The sequence below is a fragment of the Psammomys obesus genome, unplaced genomic scaffold (assembly GCF_907164565.1).
Source record: "Psammomys obesus unplaced genomic scaffold, mPsaObe1.curated_primary_1811, whole genome shotgun sequence".
In the NCBI taxonomy this organism is placed as follows: domain Eukaryota; kingdom Metazoa; phylum Chordata; class Mammalia; order Rodentia; family Muridae; genus Psammomys; species Psammomys obesus.
This window is the reverse complement of record NW_026596443.1, coordinates 4,848,134-4,867,956: the sequence shown is the minus strand read 5'-3', so window position 1 is coordinate 4,867,956 and position 19,823 is coordinate 4,848,134. Positions and strand designations below refer to the sequence as shown.

General features: G+C 45.0%; 1 long non-coding RNA gene and 1 other non-coding gene across 2 annotated transcripts in view; both read left to right on the top strand.

Moving 5' to 3' along the window:
- Positions 1 to 14,884, top strand: part of LOC129669718 (uncharacterized) — a 31,217-nt gene extending 16,333 nt beyond the window's left edge. The window contains exon 3 of the long non-coding RNA XR_008719070.1: positions 14,779 to 14,884. This is a non-coding gene — a long non-coding RNA (uncharacterized LOC129669718). The remainder of the gene's footprint in view (positions 1 to 14,778) is intronic.
- LOC129669836 (U6 spliceosomal RNA) lies at positions 6,416 to 6,522 on the top strand. The gene has a single exon (XR_008719086.1). It is a non-coding gene; the product is annotated as a U6 spliceosomal RNA (small nuclear RNA).
- Positions 14,885 to 19,823: the final 4,939 nt, after the last annotated feature.

The following is a 19,823-nucleotide window of genomic DNA, read 5'->3' as shown; positions in this document are numbered from 1 at the left end:
GTGGCTCACAACCATCTATAATTTGATCTGATGCCCTCTTCTGGCACGCAGGTGCGTAAGTAGATAGAGCACTCATACGTATCTAGATAGATAGATAGACAGATAGATAGATACAAAGAAAGAAAGGAAGGAAGGAAGGAAGGAAGAAAGAAAGAAAGAAAGAAAGAAAGAAAGAAAGAAAGAAAGAAAGAAAGAAAGAAAGAAAATAGATAAATAGAAATTTCCATACAAATAAAATCATCAGCATCAGTCAGGTACAGTGACTCAGGCCTGTAATCCCAGTAGTCAGGGAGGCAGAGTCAGGTAAATATCTGTGAGTTTGAGTCCAGCCTGGTCTACAGAGCAAGTTCCAGGACAGCCAAGGCTACACAGAGAAACCCTGTCTCACAAAAAAAAAATAATAATAATAATTCCTCATATGTCAACTAGTAAACACCCCAACACCTCCAAGACACTGACTTAACCTGAGCCCCAGGACGTTAAAACTCCCAGTGTTCAGTAGCTTTAACACTTAGCCCCACCCACGGCTGGTCCAGAGCATCTGTGCTCTCTGTGGAATGCCTGTGCATATGGATCTCTCAGGGAGAAAAGTCCCTAAGCTAGTCCCCAAACCATGGGAAGCAGTGGGGAGGCTGCATCCCCCTTCCCAGCAGCCGTCCCCACCCCAACCCCCCAAAGTGGCCTTGCTTCCGCCTTGCTTTTCTTTTCTGTTTTTTAACTTAACGACTTTTGAGAATTTCATACATAAGTACTGTATTTACATCCTTCCCTTGTGTGCTTGGTTGCTGTTTTCTCCCTAACTGGGAGCTCTAGTGCTATTGCTGTTTTCTTTGCTCTTTTTGCACAGCCTCAGAAGGATAGCCTTTCATCTCTAGTGCATCACAGAACTATCGAGAATTTCCCTATTTCTACTCTACAAACACACACACACACACACACATTCATCTTTACATGCACAGCACTAAGAAACTAGAAACATCTAACATCTTATCTGTGAGAAATGCAGAGAATTCTTACACCAAAAATTGAAGAAAACACTTATAACTTGGGGTTTCCTATACGTTCCTGGATCAAAAACAACATCTCAGGTTGCTATTTTAGAACCAAATTAAAGATTTTTTTTTTTTTATGACAGGAAACTACCCTAACAATAACACTTTATTTCCTGCAAACTACAAGTAAATTCCATGCATTCCCATGCTTACTTTGCTCTGGAGCCCAGAGCCACCAGCTCAGAAACCAAGGCCTCCTGAGTCACTGAGAAGAAAGTTTTTGTTTTGTTTTGTTTTTAAGGCCCTAAGGTCTTTCTCAATGTTTTGAACCACTTCATGAAGGATTTGACAAACTAAAATACATGAAGCCTTAGTCACTGAGGACGGCTTACGTGACGTCAGTGTAGATGAATTTTCACTGAGACTTCATCGCTGAGTAACCAGGCTCTCTAAAAAAAATCCAGTATGCTCTTGTTTTTACTAATCTTCACATCTTTTCCTGACAGCACTTGCTGTCTGTCTGTGGACACAGTGGTGCTGACCCCTTCCTTTTCGGGGCACAAGCAGCAGAGACAGAAGGCAGTCCAGTCCTCACACAGTCCTTTGGTAATTACTGACTAAACAAAGAGGAGCTGAAGGCCCGAAGCCACATTCCCAAACAGAGCTCCTGGGAACATTCCTCTTGGAGGTGCTTGCTGACACAGGGCAGGAGGCTAGCCCCTGCAGTGCAGGGCACAGTACCTCCCTCAGGAATCCACAAAGCCAAGACATTACCTGGCTTTCACTCAGCAGTCCCCAAACTTCCTTGCCACTCCTTTCTTTCTGGTGTCCTGATTAACATTCCACCTGTACCTCAGGCCTTGCTGGTCTGGTCAGTTCTGCTGAATTCACAGCCCCAGGTACTGTGGGTAATTATCCTTTGATTACATCAGGAGCAGTCAGAAGTCAAGATACACTTTTGTTTTGATGGAGGCGACTGGGCCTTGGCATGCTCAGCTTTCCTTCCACTATTGAGCTATACCCCTAGCCCCTAGCTGCAGCCAGTTCCTGATCTAGTAAAATTTACATCCCTTGGTGGAAAACGCTCAGTTTATGATGATGTAAAGCACTGGGTCTGCCACTACGAGTTTTCCAGGGGAGAAAGGGGTGAGGTAGCCTTGCTCTCTACCCACACCATTTTCCTGGCATTACAGGATATGCCAATCCCGCAACCTGGCACCTGACCTTCATGACTAACGCGCCTGCCCTGGGGAGTCGCAGGCTGGATTCAGAGTCCAGTCTCCTCTGCTTTACAGACCTTGGACAAATGTTCACCTCTCTGAGCTTCAAGATTTTTATCTGTGAAACAGACTAAAAGGTTGCTACCTTTGAAAGACAGGCTTTTCAAAGGCAGATTGAAGTGGCTGTGTGTGAAGCCGCTGCATGCTCTCCGGGGCACACACTAAGTGCCTAGCGCTGTTTTTCTCATGCCCCTGGCCCCTATAGCTTTAACAGCTGGGGCAGGGACAGAGGAAATGGAAAGCTTGGGTGGAAGGGGAAGAAGGCGCCTGCGGATGTCTTTTACAATGTGAAGTGAAGTCAGAGGCACAGGCACAAAGATCAAAGCCTCCGAGTGTGCAAAGTAAGAAGGTGCACCCCCTTCTGGGGAACCAAGGCCCGCCTCCAAAGCCTCCATGTCTGCACTAAGCACCCAAAGACGTGGCCGCTTCTCCCTTTCCCTGAAGGCCACCTCAACCCAGGGTGTGGGCTGATGGCAGGAAACACACTTCTCTAAAGACAATTGGAGTTAAACACTTTGTTAAAAGGTGTGTGCTCAGCAAGTATTTGATGAATAAATAAAGATCTGAATGAAGGAGTTAAGTACGCCTGTGAATAACTGGGATGGAAAAAGCATGAGGACTAGATAGTCACTCAATTGCTGTTCATTCTGAGAGACAGGGTAGGTGTATGTATGGTAGTCCGAATTAGCTGCGGCTGTTAGCCAGCTCTGTAGAAGGACAGCAACCACACACAATATGAAAATGACTGGGTGTGGCTATGGCCCAGTAAAACTGTTTTTTTTTTTTTTCAATGTTTGAATGGTTCTCATATATGTGACTTGAGTTTTCTAACCACTTAAAAGTCTAAGAACCACTGCTGGGCAGTGGTAGCCTACGCCTTTAATCCCAGCACTTGGGAGGCAGAGTTAAGGCAGATCTCTGAATTAGAGTTTGAGGTGAGCAAGGTCCAGGACAGTCAGAACTACGAAGAGAAACACTGTCTCAAAAAAAAAAAAAAAAAAAACAACAACAACAAATATACATACATATATATATATGTGTTACATACATATATATGTGTTATATATATGTATATATATACACATATATACAACATACATAACATATATTTATAACATATATGTTTTTGTTTTTTTTTAATGTAAGAATCAACTAGGTCAGAGGTGGGGGTTGTAACACTTGTAATCTCAGCAGCTCAGAGGTTGAAGCAGGAGGATTGCTGTAAATTCCAGACCAGCTTGGCCTGTAATATGAGACCCTGTCTCTAGCAAACAAAAAATGTAAAATCCACTCTTAGCTCAGAACCTTTATGAAAATAGGTGGTAGTCAGATTTGACCCCCCAGAGGCGAGGAAATTCTACTTTAGGAAATGACGGGGACACATTCACAAGGAAATGTCTCTTTTAGTGTCATCCGCTAGGCACTGCTGATAACACAGCCGGGAAGAAAACCCCACCGTCCCTGCCCTCAGGAAGCTAAACAGGAGTTCTAAACAGGAGAGCTGATCCCAGACAAGATGGCCAAACACTGGCTGCTTGGGAAGAAAAAACTGACAGGCTGGGAAGCCAGGTCAGAGGCAACAGTTCCTGCTCTCTCCCTGTGGCCACCAAGCACATCTAACCACTCGACCCCCAATGGGGTGCCATCTCCACTCACAGCTGGTAACAGCTGAAGCCAGGGCATAAACCTAGGTTCTGCCCCCAAGCCTGGGTGGCTGGAAAGAAGACTAAGAGTTGGAGTCTCTGAGACTGAATCTTCACTCTGCTCAACTCCTCGTGGGAAACAGCAACGATAATCAGGATTGTGGAGAACGACAGGCTCTCACTTAGCAGCCCTGGTTGGCCTAGAACACACAGAGTAGACCAAACTGGGCCTCAAACTCTGCCTCCCAGTTAAAGGCATGAGACACCACTCCAGGATCTTCTTCCTTCTTTCCCTCCTCCCCCTCATCTTCCTCCTCTTCTGACAGGGTCTATGCTGCTCAAGCCACCATTAGATTCATAGGAATTCTCCTGCCTCAGCCTCCCAAATGCTGAGATTATAGTCTCGTGCTTGACACTCAGGTTTGGTGGATGACGGGAAATAATCCTTCTTGCCTGCCCTTGGCTTGCAGTACCTCATCATTAACAAAAGCAGCAGGTTGGGGAAGTTTCCAGATCTGCCTCTCCAATGCTCACCTTCCATGTTCAGTACAATGACTATGACAGCTAATCTGAATTACGTAACATGAGCTTTGCAAATTTAGCTCAGAAGGCTGCTGGGGGTACTGATACTGCATTAACTCACATCCCAGACAAAGCAGGCAGCGCAGGCCACTCCCTGCTAACTACAGCTCTGCCCTTACTTTCTCAGCCTTCACCTTGAGATGAGATTTCCACTTGAAAAGGAGAAGCAGAGCAAAGCATCTTAGATTCTGCTGTCACTGTATTCCTGTTGAAGCTCTCTACGTGCTATGGTGTGGGGGTGGCTGGAGAGACAGCTCAGTGGTTAAGAGCATTGTTCTTATAGAGGACACTTGCAACCCCAGCCCCAGGGATGCACGCTTTTGACTGAATGCTCATAGCATACATCCAACTCACACACACGTACAATACAAATAATTTTAAAAAGACAATACAAATAATTTTAGCTTAAATTGTAAAAGCCAGAACCTAGGGGTTGGAAGTATAGTCAGTGGTAAACCCGTTGCCTAGTACATACAGGGCCCTGGCTTCTATCCCTAGCCCTGCAAACAAACAAACAAGAATTTAAAAAAACAAATGCTGATGTTCCATTGTATATTAATAATCAGAATGGTAAGCTCCTAGTCACACAGAGAGAAAAAAAAATCAAGGAGGGGCAGATTTACAGAAGCCTTCTGAGAACACAGTATTTAAATGTGGCCAAAGTGAGTACACGAAATTAATAGAACTCTAGTGGAGAAAACAAATTATGTGAATGTAAATAGGGTTTTTTGTTTTTGTGTTTGGTGGTGGGGATCAAACGCAGGGCCCCACGCACACTTGACAAGCGTTCTACCGCTGAGCCAGACCCAGCCCTGCCGGGATGTCCATAGAACGTGTAAACGAATGCTGTTTGACTACATGCTCGAGATAGCGTTTACTAATGAGTAGGGAGTACAGAAACAGAAACATTCATTAGATTAAAGACACAATTTGTATTTGACCAGCAACAGACGGTGAACTTCACAGTGATCTAAGAAAAAAAAATAATAATAAGAATTTTTTTGTTTTGTTTTGTTTTATTTTGTTTTTCAAGACAGGGTTTCTTTGTGTAGTCATGGAAGGAGCTCTTTAGACCAGGCTGGTTTCAAACTCACAGAGATCCCTCCTTCTCTGGGAGTCTGTCCCACATGCTGGGGTTAAAGGTGTGCACCACCTTCGCCATACTGAAATATGAAATAATAATAGCAGCAGGAGCCGGGCACGATGGCGCATGCCTGTTGTCCCAGTGAGGTAGAGGCAAGTGGATATCTGTGAGTTCGAGGCCAGCCTTATCTACAAAGGGAGTCCAAGATGGCCAAGGCTACACAGAAAAACTGTCTCAAAAAATAATAATAATAATAATAATAATGAATAATAGCAGCTGAAAGAGTTCCTGCTGGAAGATGACTGAGTGTCTACATATATGTTAACCTAAGATGCCAGCAAAACCTAAGTTCAAACCCAGCAGAACTCTCCATGGAATCATGGCTTTCTCCATAAAGTAACACCAGCCAGATTCCAAAAGAGAAACAGATGGCTACTCAAGTCTGTAGTACAGCAAAGAACTAACAAAGAGAGGAATTATAAAAGTCCTTACAGCTGGGGGGCGAGGGCGAGCTCATGACTATTCTTCTAGTACTCTGGAGAGTGAGGCAGGAGGATGGTTGCAAGTTCAAGTCCAGCCTAGTCTATAAAGCAAATTCTGGCTAGCCAGGGCTACACAGTGAGACTCTAGCTCAAGAAAGTTAACGAGGGCTGGAGAAATGGCTCAGAGGTTAAGAGCACTGGCTATTTTCCAAAGGTCCTGAGTTCAATTCTCAGCAACCACATGGTGGCTCATCACCATCTATAATGACCTGGTACCCTCTTCTGGTGTGTAGGCACACATGCAGGCAGAATACTGTAAAAATAATAAAATATTTTTAAAAAATAATTAACAGTGCTCGCCTTGGCAGCACATATACTAACATTGGAACGATACAGAGAAGATTAGCATGGCCCCTGCGCAAGGATGCCACGCACATTCGTGAAGCCTTCCATATTTTTTTGGATATAGGAGAAAACAAGTAACAGGACAGGAGCCTACCACAGAGGGCCTCTGAAAGACTCTACCTAGCAGTGTATCAAAGCAGATACTAAGACTCATGACCAAACCTTCGGCAGAGTGCAGGGAATCATATGAAAGAAGGGGAGTTAGTATGATGGGGAAAGGATAGGAGCTCCACAAGGACCAAATATATCTGGGCACAGGGTCTTTTCTGAGACTGACACTCAACCAAGGACCATGTATGGATATAACCTAGAACCTCAGCGCGACGAAGCCCGTGGTAGCTCAGTAACCAACTGGTTTCCCATAGTAAGCGGAACAGGGACTATTTCTGACAGGAATTCAATGGCAGGCTCTTTGACCTCCTCACCCCCCAAGGGAGGAGCAGCCTTGCTAGGCCACAGAGAAGGACTTTGAAGCCAGTCCTGAAGATACCTGATAAAACAGGATCAGATGAAAGGGGAGGAGGCCCTCCCCAATCAGTGGACTTGGAAAGGGGCAGGGAGAAGATGAGGGAGGAAGGGAGGGAGGGTTTGGGAGGGAATGAGGGAACAGATACAGCTGGGATACAGAGTTAATAAAATGTAACTAATAATAAAAAAAAATTTTAAAAAGGCAAAAAAATAATAATAATAATTAACAAAGCCCGGAGGTGGTGGTGCAGAGGCAGGCAGGTCTCTGTGAGTTTGAGGCTAGCCTGGTCTACAGAGTGATTCCAGGACAGCCAGGGCTACACACAGAGAAACTCTATCTCCAAAACAAATGAATAAATAAATAAGTAGATAGAAATATGAATAAATAAATAAAAATTTTAAAGTTAATAAAAAGGGGAGCTGGTAAATTGCTGCCTTGTAAGCATAAGGTCCTAAGCGCAAACCTAGAACCCAAGTTAAAAAAAAAATTTCCAACATGGTGCTTTGTGAGTGATTATAATCCCAGCACTGGACAGGGCAGAAAGGGTGGAATCTCTGGGGCTCAGTGGCTAGTCAATCTAGCTTTCTTAGCTGGTGACTTATGGGTACTTCATGAATGTCATCTGGCCTCCATATGCTTATACACACATACATATAGCCATAAATGCATGAACACACACACACACAGTCTGGGCAGGCACAGAACCATGGACCTAGTTTAGTTGGTAGAGTATTTTACCGAGCACACTGCATCTGATCTTCAGCACTGCATAAAATGGACATGGTGGCACAGAGCTGGAACCCTAATCCTTCGGGAGCAGAGGCAGGCACATCATGAGTTCAAGATTCTCTTCAACTATATGATGAATTTGACGACAGCCTGGGATACATGAGACCCTGTCTCAAATAAACAATAAACAAAATACTAACTACGAGGGGTAGAAGGAAAGATCATTGTTAGCAAAAACTGATTAAAATGGGGTGTTAGCTTCACAGGTCAAACAGACTTGAAATCATTTGAGACAGTGTCTCACTGTGTCACCCTGGCTGGCCTGCAACTCACTCTGTAAAACAGGTTGGCCTTGAACTCACAGAGATCCTCCTGACTCTGCTTCCTAACATGTTGGAATTAATAGAGACTAACCATCACCATATCTGGCTTAAACTTTTTTTTTTTTTTCACAAAGAGACAAGGTTTCTCTGTGTGTGGTCCTGGCTGTCCTAGAACTAACTCTGTAGAGTAGGCTGACTTCGAGCTCACAGAGCAATTCCTGCCTCTGCCTCCCTGAGCACTGGGATTACAGGCCTGAGCCACCAAGCCTCGCTGCTAAACTTAATTCTGAAACCAAGTGTAGTGGCCCACTTGGAATCTCAGTTTTTGGGAGCCTGAGGTAGGATCCCTGTGAGCCTCAAGCCAGTCTTGGTGGCACGGTGAGACCCCACTCTCCTTCCCATCTCTCAAAATCTAAACTACAGCCTGTGGCGTACAGTGGTGGCATACGTTTAATCCCAGCACTCGGGAGGCAGAGGAAGGAGGATCTCTGTGAGTTTGAGGCCAGCCTGGTCTACAGAGCTAATTCTGGGACAGCCAGGGCTGCATAGTAAAACCCTGTCTCGAGGAACCAAACAAACAAACAAACAAATAAAATTTAAACTCCAAATCCTTCCTATCAGGTTTATTGATGAATAGTATTCCCAATAGATCAGCCGTTAGGTTTTGCTAAATAAAAGATAAATGTAGACAATCATGAAACAAGAATATAGCATACTCTTAGTAATTTAGTCTGTAAGAGTCTGATTCATTTGAGCTCTGACAGACAAGACAGGGACTATACACCGGGGTCTGGAGAAACAGCTCATTCAGCATCTGGTGGGCAAGCGCTATAAACCCAGCACCACCTTGGTGTGCGGGTTTACAGAGCTGATGAAATAACTTAAGCTCTGGCCTTAAAATTCCTAAGGCGGGGGAAATGGAAAAGCACAGGAGTAATGAGCCAGTTAACATAGGCTCTGATAACTCCTCTGACAGAGTGGGGCATGCTGGAGGCAGACTGGGAACAAAGGAAAGGCGGCCCTGGCCCCGCCCACTTAGCTAAACCCTGAAAGAAGAGAAGTGAAGTCAAGGAGTCATTTAATCCCATCTTCAAGAGGCAGAGAGAGGGAGAGGGATCTCTGTGAGTTCAAGACCAGCCTGGCTTACAAAGGGCAGCCAGCCAGGACCAGCCAGCCAGGACCACACAGTGAGACCCAAAAGTAAAAAAGAAAGGAAGTAAGGGAAAGAAGGAAGAAGAGAAGGAAGAAAGGAAGGAAGGGAGGAAGGAAGGGAGGAAGGGGGAAAGGAATAAAGAAAAGAGAAATGGGTGGAGTCACCAGGGGGGAGAAAAAAGAAAGAATGGAGTCAGGTCCTTTCTAGCAGCAAGTTGGGGGTCCATAAGGAAGAGGCATGCATGAGTGGAACGTAGGGCAGAGGGAAGGACAGCAGTCAGAATACACCCAGAGGCCAGGCCAAGAAACTGATTTTATTACAGTTTATTCATTTAATGTGGGTGCTGTGGATGTGCGTGTGTGTTCACGTGTATGTATACACCCATGTTACAGGGCACACAGAGGTCAGAGAACAACCTTCAGGAATTAATCTTGTCTTTCCACCATGCGACTAAGTCCCAAGAACCAAGCTCATGTAGTCATGCTTGGCCACGAAGTTTCTTTACCATAATCGAGCTGCCTTCCTGGCCCCAGAAACTCGAATTTCATCTTGGAAGTTGTTTTAGTTTCATTTCTAGGGTGTATTTGGCTTACCATTCCAGGTCATTTTGAGGAAATCAAGTCAGAAATTCAAGCAGCCTGTCACATCACATCCAAAATCAAGACCAAAGAAAACAGGCACACTCTTGGTTTGCCTGAGCTCAGCTGGCTTCCTTCATTTCCAGACAGCTCAGGGCCCAGCCTAAGGAACACAGCCCTGCTTCAGGCTGGGTCTCCTACCTCCCTTAAACGGCTCAGCAGGTAAGAACATGGGTAAGAGCTCTTGGCAGAGGGACCCAGGTCTGATTCTCAGCACCCATATAGAACAACCATTGGTAACTCCAGTTCCAGGGGATCGAATGACCTCTTCTGAGCCTCATGGCACTGCATACAAGCAAAATATTCACAGACAAAAATGAATAAGTCTAATATATATACATATATACACACATATATATGAGTAGTGTGTGTGTGTGTGTGTGTGTGTGTGTGTGTGTGTGTGTGTGTGTATGTGTGTGTGTGTGTATTCAATATATATATGTATATTCAAGACAAAGCAAGTTCTTGAAAACCGGTTTGGGTAAAAGTCAATAGCTAAATTTTCAAATACCATGTTATGTTGGGGCATTCATGGAAATCTCAAACAGAAGTATCTGCTGGGTAATGGGATACTGGGCTTTACAGCTCAGCAGAGTGATGGAAGCTGAAGACAAATTTGGGCCTATAAGCAGGCATGGTGGTACATACCTTTAATCCTAGTACTCAGGGAGGCAGAGGCAGGCAGATCACTGTGAGTTTAAGATCAGCCTGGTCTGCAAAATGAGTCCAGGACAGCCAGGGATACACAGAGAAGCCCTGTCTCGAAAAAGCAAACAAACAACAAAATTGGGCCTCTAAGCATAGAATCACCCTCCAGAAGCTCCGTGGCTGAGCCTGCAGGACAATGACATCCTCCCTGAATTTCCACATCTGTAAAATGAAGGCGTTCAGTTCATCATGATGTGACAAGCTGTGGCCACACATAAAATTATATTTAGTAATGTGAAACATGGTGTTGGACACATAAACCTCGTGTATGAGGTGGGGGTCGAGACAGGGTCAAGTAACCCTGACCTGCTGCTTTAGCCTCCCAAGTGCATGCTGTTATATTTTTGTTGAGAAAAGTATCCCAGAAGACTGGACAAATGGCTCAGCAGTTAAGAGCACTGCTTTGGGGCTGAGAGATAGCTCAGAGGTTAAGAGCACTGGCTGTTCTTCCAAAGGTCCTGAGTTCAATTCCCAGCATCCAGATGGTAGCTCACAACCATCTATAATGGGATCTGATGCCCTCTTCTGCCCTGCAGAATACTGTATAAATAAAAATAAAAAATAAAAAAAAGAGGACCCAGGATCAATTCCCAGCACCCACATGGTGGCTCACACCTGCCTGTAACTCCTACTGCAGGAGTTACACCCTTATACAGACATGCATGCAAGCAAAATACCAATGTACATAAATAAACATAAATTATTTAAGAAAAAAAAAAGGACTCCAAAGACACATTGGCTGGGGAAGCTTCTAGTCATAAGAAACAAGCTAAGGAGACCAGACTCTGTTGTCAGGAAAATAATATACAACACAAATAATTCAGTGGCACAAGCTGTTACTGATGTTACCTACTCTTTCTTCTAAATTTATACACACTGATCCCATGACTTCACTCTATATGTCTACCCTAAGAAAATGACACTTAACAAAAAACCTAACTTAATATTTGTTTTAATTTTTAAAATTCTGTATATCTGTGGTGTGGGGTATGGATGTGAGAACAGGTAGGTGCTAATGGAGGCCAAGGGCCTGGGGTACCCTGGAGCTGAAGTTAGAGGCAATTGTGGGTCACTTGATATGAGTTCTGGGACTCCAAACTGGGGTCCTCTACAAGAGCAGTATGTACTTCTAATCATTCAGCCATCTCTCCAGCCCCAGAGACAAACTTCTAAAGAGCAGGCCAAAGAGAACTTAGATGCACCACAGTAAAACCCTTTTGTACTTATTTAAAAGTGGGATTGGAAGGTCAGCGTTGGGAGATGGGTGAGAAGGTGTTGATTACCAACAGGTGTTTGTAGCCTCAGATGGTACAAAACAAAACCTGAAGGCTTCCATCTAGAAAACAAAGTGAGATATAAAATTGCAGAATATTGTTCTGGGAGAATTTTCTAAAACACTAATCACTCATTTCAATAGCAGTAGCACCCAGCCCTGTCCCTCTAAGGGTTGTTTCTGATAGTCCCTCTTCCTCAAATCCACATCCAGTGGAACTGGCATCGGGTTCAGCGGCCTTTTCCTGCTTGTCATGCTCCCTGGCCTGCCCTGACTTCTCTCTCTGCCTGCGATTACTACCACCCAGAGATCAGCACCCAGCGGCCTCCCCAGGCTTATCACAGGGACACTGGCAGACCTGCCGGACACCAGATCCTCTGACCTGCTTGGATCTCATCTCCAATCTCTCTTTCTACGCTGGGGCTACAGCTTTGTGTTTCCTTCAAGGAATTACTGTTTTCATTCCATGCCAAAAATACTCTGCCTAAGTCGGTCCTGCAGCTCCGCGGGGGGTGTGGGTCCTAAATGGGTGGAATTCTTTGCAAAAGCCTATGCACACTTACAGAAGCATATCCCCCCCCCCCTTGTCTCTCTCTCTCTCTGGAGGGAAGGTGAATAACTTACCAGGGCCTTCAAATGTCCATGAGACTGAAAAACTTAATTTAGTTTAGTCCTTTAGTCCCATCCTCCACAGTAACCTTGGGGTTTATCAAATCAGTGTCTCCTCTGTGGCTAGAAAAGGGGCTTGCACAAAACAAGCATGAATTAGATTCAACTGAATCATGGACAATATTTCCCCAAAGGAAGAAATTTTCTAAGAAGAAAGAAAAAAGAGAGACAGTTTCATTTGGGGCTGAATCTAGCTCAGTTAATAGAGTTCTTCATACACAGAGAGAGAGAGACAGACAGACAGAGTGACAGAGACAGAGAGATCTGGGTACAGTCTCCAGCATACATAAACCAGGCTAGGTGGCTTTCTGTAATTGTATCTTTAGGAGGTGGGAGCAGCCCAGGATCACACAGCTGGCTAGAGGTCAGCATGGGCTACTGAAGGCCCTGTCTTAAAAACAAACAAGCCAACAATGACAAAAAAACACAGCATGTTGGCACTTGCTTCTAACCCAAACAATCAGAAAGCAGAGGACCTTAGTGCATTCAGTATGGTTTATAAACAGAGTTCCAGGCTAACCAACCAGGGCTACATAGTGAAACTTTTGTTTCCATAAAGGGGGAAGGGGGACATAAAAAAGAGAAGGAGGAGGAAGAAGAGGAAGAGAAGGAGGAGGAGGAGGAGGAGCAGGAGGAGGAGGAGGAGGAGGAGGAGGAGGAGGAGAAGGAGGAGGAGGAGGAGGAGGAGGAGGAGGAGGAGGAGGAGGAGGAGATGACTTGTTTATTATCCAAACTGAGGGTTGTATCATAACCAAACGAGAACAAAAGTGAAAGTGAAATTACTACATTTATCTAAAAAACCACAGGGCCTGCTTAGAGTAAATCTGGGGTCATGATCCCCATCCAGGTCTTCTGTGGGGCTCACAAAGGTTTGGGTAATAATTCTCCCAGGCTCCCTACACTTCATTTCCTATTTTTTGCAACATGGAAAAGAAGTTCGCCAATATCTACCAAGTGAGGAGGGTGTTGGGAGAACAGATGACACACGAATGCCTTTGGAACACTTTGCCAGGCTGAGTCTTTCCATCAGCGTGTGGCTTCGAAGGCTTGCTTGGCTGCTGTGCTTATTTTGATACCCAGCCTCCTTCCAGGTCCAAAATATTTTCGAATGTGCTCAGATTTAGCACTGACATAGAGCAGGTTGTGCTGGAATGCACTCTGGCCGCATGCAGGGCTTCTCAGCAACTTGTAACTCCCATTCCCCTCTATAAGCATCGAAAACCTCACCCCTTCTATGCATTTTGACTTGTGAATGCTTTTCAAAGTATTTGATTTCATAAGGAATACATTCGTGATTTATAACAAACACATGGGGGCTGGGGAGACAGGCGAGTGGGTCAAGCACCTGCAATATAAACTGAAAATACCTGTGACTCTCCCTGGTGACAGTTCTGGGTCTAGTTAGTATTCCTAAGCATCATCACCGTTCATGACAGAAGCTTCTACTGCACTGCAGTTAGAGGTCAGGGAAAATAGAACCTCTTCCCTCCTGAGTTCACAGAGTCCCAAAATTCAACCAAGGAAAGGGCCTGCAGACACCTGGGTGAGGACAGCTGGCAGATGGGACTGGGTCCGTTTGTCTTTATGTGCACAGGAAGGACTTGATACTTTGCAGCTGTTGCTGGGCGTCTGCATGGGGCTGCTTTCAGGACTCCCGAGGAAGCCAAAGCAATGGATGCTCAGATCCCTTCTATAAAGCAATACAGTGTTCTACTTAAACCTGCACCCATCTTCCTGAACATTTAAGTTATACCCAGTTAACTTATAATACCTCATACAATATAATGGTCTCCACATAGCTGTCTCCCTGTTGTTTGTGTTATAAAGTCGAGGAAGAAAGTCTATGTATGTTAAACATGTGAGTCTGACTGTATTTTTAAACCTTTTTGGCCAAATCTGTATCTGAAAGATACAGATGAGAAAGGGCTACTAGAACATTAAATATGAACCCAGAGGCAAAGGAAAGACTTTCTTTTTTGGGGTTCTCGCCCCAAATCTTAGAAAATGGCTCACGGATGATGGAGGCTCGTCAAACACATCTAGCTGGAACCATATCCCTCCCAGGCTACACGATGACGCAGTCAGCTCCTCAAAGCATTAGCAGAGAAACTCAACTCAAGGACACACACACACACACTGGGGACATTTAGAGGAGAGACGGTTCCCTAACAACCCCCTTGCCCTTCCCGATGGGATCTTGAAAAGGGCAGCACAGAGAAATTCACAAAGTTATCTTTTCACAGTCTTTGGCTCCCGCAGTAGCAGTGACTAATGCAAGATGTTTCAGCCTAGCCATGAGTCTCTTCATATTACCAAATGCTTCCTTTCTTCTCTTTTTGTTGCTCCAGTTCTGCTCAGCAGCATTTCATAAGATGGTAAAAATAAAGAAATAAATCGGAGCAAACTGGAGTGAAAATGAAGCATCTGTGGAGGAAGAGCCTTGCCCACTGTGACTTGACCCAGGTCCTTCCAGTGCACCCTGGACCGTCTAGACCTGTACCCTGGCAGCTGTGGGCACATCCTATCTCCATTCTGCAGCAGCCAGAATGAGGCAACTCCTCTGCCTTCCTCTGTCTGCCCCACTTCAGGTTTGAGGTGGCTTGGTTTGTAACTTCCAGCATCATCCTTAAGAATAAATGCCAGGAAAAATATTTTACCTTAAAAGCGCTTCTTTGGTCCTACCCAAGAAATTCAGAAGCACACTCACACTCCACCAGCCAGTCAGACTCAAAGGAATGTTGAGCAATTTGTTGGCCCATCCCCAGCCCCATCCTGTCTGAGGTTTAAACATCTGCAACATTAAAAAAAAAAAAAAAAAAAAAAAAAGCTATGTAGAAATAAGCAGTTTTGGAAACTGTGTGTCAGAAAATAGTGGCTCATTGCCTGAATGAGACATTCCTGTAAAATTCCTACAGAACCACTGAGTAAAATTCCCAGCCTGCTGGAACAGAAAAGCCACAGTTCTATAGCAAAGGACAAGAATAGGTGTCCCTTGAACTTCTCTGATGTGGAACGTGACAGCACATTTTGCACACTGCATGAACAGGGGGTTCTCTCCTATCTACACCCTCCTGCACCAGCCTTTCACCTCTGAACTGCAAGCATGTTCACATCATGGTCAGCATAGCAACAGCTCCCTTTATACCACTTCCTGGAGTTACCAAACTATGGTCTACCTTCTTAAGACAATGGTCTCCAGTCAGGGTCTTCCTGTCCTGCTCCTGACACAGGTGGTTTGGTTCAGTTCGGTTTTATTGGGATATAACCCATTACTCAGGAGGAAAAAGCAAAGACAAAAAGCAGGAGGATTTCTATGAGTTTAAGTGTATACTAACCTACATTACCAAGTTCCAGGCCAGCCAGGCCTATATAGTGAGACTATCTCCAAATATATACATTTGAAGTGTATGCCTGGCAGGCATAAAGCCCTGAGTTCGATCCCATAAACCAGGTATGGGGGTACACCTGTAATACCAGTACAGGAAGGTGGAGGTAGGTGGTCCAGAAGTTCAAGGTCACTTTCAGCTACAGAGAAATTTCCAGGCCAGCATGGACTTTGTCTCAAAAGAAAGACAGACAGACAGATGACAGATACATGATAGATAGATAGATAGATAGATAGATAGATAGATAGATAGATAGATGATAGATAGATAGATAGATAGATAGATAGATAGATAGATAGGTAATAGATAGACAGATAGATGATTGATGGATAGATGATAGATAGCTGATTAGATGATTAAGCAGATAAAAGTGCTCGTTCGGAAACCTGAAGGCCAGAATTCGATCCCTGGACCGACATAAAAAGCCAGATGTAGCAGCATGCATCAGCCACCTCAGCAACCCTAGGGTGAGATGGCAGATTGAGACAGAATTATCCAGCTAGCCTGGGGTCTGCAGCATGGCAGACACAAGAGACCCCGCCTCCATATGATGGGAAGAGAAACCAACTCCTGAAGGTTGTCCTCTGACGTCCACACGTATGTGGTACCATGTACATGCTCACACTCACAGATATCATACACACACACACACTAATAATAAATTAACATTTTATAAAAGATATTTTATGGGTAACCTTTTTACAGGTCTTGTCCATGGCTGGGTGTGGTGGTGCGCACCAGCTTAGCACTTGGGAAGGGCTAGGGTTGGATAGAGAATGACGTAACCATTAGCCTGAATTACATGGCAAGTCTCTAAAACCAAAACCAAAACTGTAACAAAACCAAACCTACCAATATGAACGTGGATACAATTTAAAAATGAAATCCAGGTGCAGTAGTTTGTACCAGAAATCCCAGCACTCAGGAGGTCAAAGCAGAAGGCTCACCACCAGTTCAAGGCCATTCTGGGCTACATAGTGAGTTCCAGACTGTCCTAAGCTACAAAGTACTGTCCAATTTTAAAAACAAAAAAACACAAAACAGGGAGCTTGAGAGGGACCTCACTGGCTGCTCTTCTAGAGGACTGGGTTTAACTCCCCAGCACCCGTTAGCGTGGCTCACAAGCATCTGGAACTCCAGTTCCAGGGTACCTGACACCCTCTTCTGGCCTCCAAGGGCACCAGGCATGCATATGGTATACAGACTTACACTTCTACACATAAAAGCGAGTAGTAAATGTTTAAAAGCGGACTCTGGGGCTGGAGGGATGGCTATACTCCCAGAGGCTCTAGATTCAATTCCCAGCACCCATGTGGTGGCTTACACCCATCCGCCCAGTCCCAGGAGTTCCAACAGGCACAACTGTGGTGCACATGCCTACAAATGCAGGCAAAACGTTCACACACATAAAGTAAAATAAATACATCTAAAGGATTAAAAAAAAAGGTAACCATAATCCTAAACGTACAGAAAAATGCCTGATTGTAGTAAATTCCTACTATCAGTAGTGCCCAGTTAATCAAAGCACCAGAAGCATTACAAAGTCTGATAACTGCCAGGAGCGTGACTCAGAGCTGTCAAGTTATCCCAGCATGCACAAGACTCTGGGTTTTATCCTTAGCACCTTAGTAAACACGCACACACACACACACAAAATACATACATATATGTATGTTTAGAGAGAAAGAGAAAAAGATGTGAAAGCTTATTGAGAAATGCTCATTTGCTTGCTTGTTTGTCTGTTTGAGATGGGTGGTTTGAGATGGTGGTTTGTTTCCTTGCTTGTTTGTCTGTTTGAGATGGGGTCTCCATGTAGCCCCAGCAGTCCTGGCACTCACTATGTAGACCAGGCTGGCTTTGAACTTGCAGAGATCTACCTGCCTCTGCCTCCCGAGTGAGAAATACTCTTTTTTATTTAAATGTGTTGTGTGTTTGTGCACGATGTGTGTGTCAGGAGGCTGCTTGTGCCACGTGGCATGCATGTGGAGGTCAGAGGCTAACCTTAGGGGTTGGCTCTTCCTTCCTCCTCCATGTGGTTTCTGGAGGATTGAACTCGGGTCACCAGGTTTGCACAGCAAGACTTCAGCAGCTGAGCCATCCCTCTGGACAGAGAAACGCATTCTTGAATGAGCTGAACTGGATTCAGCACCTTTGCTATGGTGAGGCTCTGGGAACCATTTGATACAAGTGTGTCAGAAAGTTTATTTATATACAGCAGTATCCCACATGCTGGATGTCACTCACCGCAGCCACTTCTCACACTGGCACCAATATTTGGAGCATCTGCTCCTATCTTTGGAGTCCAGGAAGGATTTTGCCACTCTGAAACACAGCATGGCAAGATGGTAGAAGGGCAAACGGCACCACCTTCCTGTCAAGCGGGTATGGATTTGCTCCTGGTCGCGGTGTGGAGATGAGGTTCCATCTCAGAAAAAGGTATCTGTATGGACAATGGAGATCTGAAAACTGTCTCCCTCAGCAGAACTGCTGATTTAATTACTTCAGCCACTTGATATAGCCCTGGGCACAGGGAAACACTCAGCAAGTCTCAGATTAACTCTGCTCACCCCACTGCTCCCAGATCAACATCCTATTCGAGCCTATCTGTGAAGCCAGTATCCCAGCTACAGCCACAGAATCACCTTCACCCCTGCAGGCACCATACCTCCTCTGAGGAAGAAATGGGGTCAGAGCCTTTGCAGGAAAAACCACACAGGCGGGGGCTGGAGAGATGGCTCAGTGGTTAACAGCATTATCTGCTCTTCCAGAGGTCCTGAGTTCAATTCTCAGCACCCAAGGGGTGGCTTACAACCATCTATACTAGGATCTAATGCCTTCTTCTGGCACACATAGAACACTCATATTACCTATATATAATGAGCGTATAAATAAATAAATCTTAAAAAAACAAAAGAAAAACCACACAGGGTCCAGGGAAGCAGTGCCAGCCCTCCAAGAGACAGTGCAGGTGGGAGTTAAAATGATGGCTGCTTAAGTGAGACTGCCTGGGTTAAAGGCGGCTTCTATTATTATTATTATTATTATTATTATTATTATTATTATTATTATTAGTTATTATTAATACAGTGTCCTACTGTGCACCCCTGGCTGTCCTGGAATTCTTTGTAGACTAGCCTGGCCTCAAACTCCCAGAGATCCACCGGCGTCTGCCTCCTGAGTGCTTGAACTGAAGGCGTGTGCCACTGCAGCTGCCTCCCAAGGCAATCTTTACTTAAATCCTTGAGCCTCCAAGCCACACTTGTCTAGGAGAACGCTCTCTCCTTCTCTGGGTTTATCAACATGTGGTGTGTCCACATGTGTGTATGATGTGCACACTTTTGATTTGTCCTTGGCTCTCAATTCTACATCCCACTAAGACATAACACCTGTTGGCTCTACCTTCGTGTCCAGAATCTGCCCTAAGTGTCATGAGCCCTGGTCCAGCCTTTTTTCCTCAATATCTCATTTGGATGATGTTTCAGTTTAGATAGTTTTGTAGGGTCTCAGGGCCGGGGAGATGGCTCAGCAGCTAGGAGGTCTGGCTGCTTTTCCAGGGGACCTAGCATTCCTAGCACCCACGTGGTGGTTCACAACCTTCTGTAACTCTAGTTCCGGAGGATACACTTCCTCTAACCTCCACAGGAACTAGGCACACATAGACATCCATGCGGGCAAGTCATCCACAAACATAAAACAACAATAAATAAATCTCTTTCCAAAATTAAGCAAGGCTAGGTGGGAGTGACAGCAGCAGGGATGGCAGGAGCGGTGGTGCACGCCTTTGATTCCAGCGCTTATGGGAGGCAGAGGCAGAGGCAGGAGGATCTCTGAGTTCGAAGCCAGCATGATCTACAGAGCGAGGTCTTGGACAGCCAATGTTACACAGAGAAACCCTGTCTTGGGGGTGGGGTGGGGTGGGGTGGAGGAATTAAACAGGGTTTCACTCTGTAGCCTATGATGGCCTGGAACTCATAACAATGCCCCTGCCTCAGCCTGTCAAGTTTAGA